We start from the raw sequence: 2,039 nt of genomic DNA on the forward strand, positions 1-2,039 counted from the left end.
ACTAATCCCCAGTTAAACATCGTTACCGACAACTTGACTCGTTTCATTTAACATTGGGTTGGTAATATAGGTAAAAAAGTTTAACTGGAGATTAGTGTTAACCAGAGATGGTGAAAACGGCCCTAAATAACTTAAAAGTTAATACTAGATACTTATTTACACATATACATATATATATCTGTATAATAACAAAAGCGTAAAAAACTCACCATCACTTATTTAGTTATGCACAGCATTTTCGTTTTAATACATATGTATGTATGTTCGCCACCAACTTCCAAATGGGAATTCTGTTGAATCCTATTTGTAGCAAATTTGATTAGCACTTGTTGAATAATAGCGAATTTCCACTGCTTCGAGAAATTTATTGACGTTTCAACTTTTGACAAACACTGATAATGTAGAATGTATACACAATATATAATTTATTACTTTTTTATTTTTTTTTTTTTAATATGACTATTACTTTTTCGTTTTTTGCGCAATCCATTTATATGCGTTCAGGGGCACTTGTTTAGTTTACTGCTGCTGTTAATTTAATTACGGCTGCTGTATGCGAATTAAAATCGTAAATAATGCTGCTGTATCAAATATATAAAGATGCATAAATATGTATGTATGTATGTATGTATGTATGCATATAAAAAAATGTGTCTGTGTGTGTTCGTGTTTTGCATATATTTGCATACACACTTTATCGCTAAAAATATTGCACTTGTTAATTCCCCGTACTTATTCCTACTGTTACATACATACATTCATACATACGTACATGTGTATGTACATTAATGTTTTATTTTTTGTTTACTACACATAATTTGTTTACTTATATTTAAACCACAATATACATATTTAGCTTGTAGATTCAGCAAAAAAGGGAGTGGCGTGAGAATACATCGTAGGTAAGTTTATAGTATTTTTATTTGAGTAGACGCGAATATTACTTGTGTCAAGTAATTTAAACAGATACACAATAGTTTTTATTCATCTTTTGCTTTTACTTTACTTAACCTCAGCTCACAGTCAACTGAAACCCAATGATTATTAGACTTTTTTTTTTTGTTTGCCTATTTCCACTGAAGCCATTGATATTTTTGTTAAACGCCGAATAATCTTCGTAGAAATGCGGCAAGCCGGCGCACAGTGGCTGAAAACAGGAATTTAGTATTCACAATTCCTTGGAGCCTTCATTTTTACACTCAATTTCACTAGTTTTGTTTTCAAAAATTTGCAAGAGACAAGTTGAGCCCGATTTTTTAATTTTTGTTTGCTTATATTTAATTTTTAGTGCAAAGTGCAAAAAAAACGTAGCAAATTTTGAAAAAAATCGATTCTTCTATTACAGCTAATACATGTTACATAGTAAAAACGAGTTGAAAACAATTTTAGAGTGCCCCCGAAACGAAAAAAAAAAAATCACAAAAAAAAATGTTTATGTTTTATAAAAAGTTGTCACCAAAATAAATTATTTTTTATGGCATTTCAATTCATTTTATTTTTTTATTTTTTTGTGTTGGGAGAATCGAGTTTCTTCAAAATTGCAACTTTTTCTGCACTTTACACTAAAAAAATTATTACAAACAAACAAAAATTCCAAAAACCGGCACAACTGGTCTCTTGCAAATTTTATTAGCTTTTATTTGAAAAATAAATTATGGAATTGAGTGAAAAATTAAGGCTACTAAATTCCAGTTTTGAACCACTGTGCGGCGGCGCGTCGTAAATTATCAAATCTCAGTCGTATAATCTTTGAAAATCCCCTCGCGTTGAATTTGATAATGAATTTTTAAACAACAAAACACGCGAATCGCTACAAAATGATCAAAAACTAACTGGCAATTGGCAAGTGAGAGAGGAAATGTAGTAAAGGTTGATCTTGTGGTCACCGCGCTGATAGCAGAAAATTCATATCAACCACATACAAGTATTTACATAACGGGTGATTTTTTTGAGGTTAGGATTTTCATGCATTAGTATTTGACAGATCACGTGGGATTTCAGACATGGTGTCAAAGAGAAAGATGCTCAGTATGCTTTGA

The 2,039-nt window shown here is 30.7% G+C and overlaps 1 long non-coding RNA gene across 1 annotated transcript in view; it reads right to left on the minus strand.

Annotated features, from left to right (window-relative positions):
* Positions 1–432: 432 nt before the first annotated feature.
* The window catches only part of LOC108375043 (uncharacterized), a 15,709-nt gene continuing 14,102 nt past the window's right edge, over positions 433–2,039 (minus strand). Inside the window, exon 2 of the long non-coding RNA XR_001849117.1 lies at positions 433–581. This is a non-coding gene — a long non-coding RNA (uncharacterized LOC108375043). The remainder of the gene's footprint in view (positions 582–2,039) is intronic.

This window comes from Rhagoletis zephyria, unplaced genomic scaffold (assembly GCF_001687245.7).
Source record: "Rhagoletis zephyria isolate East Lansing unplaced genomic scaffold, Rhagoletis_zephyria_1.1 Rzeph_scaffold_08423, whole genome shotgun sequence".
Lineage (NCBI taxonomy): Eukaryota > Metazoa > Arthropoda > Insecta > Diptera > Tephritidae > Rhagoletis > Rhagoletis zephyria.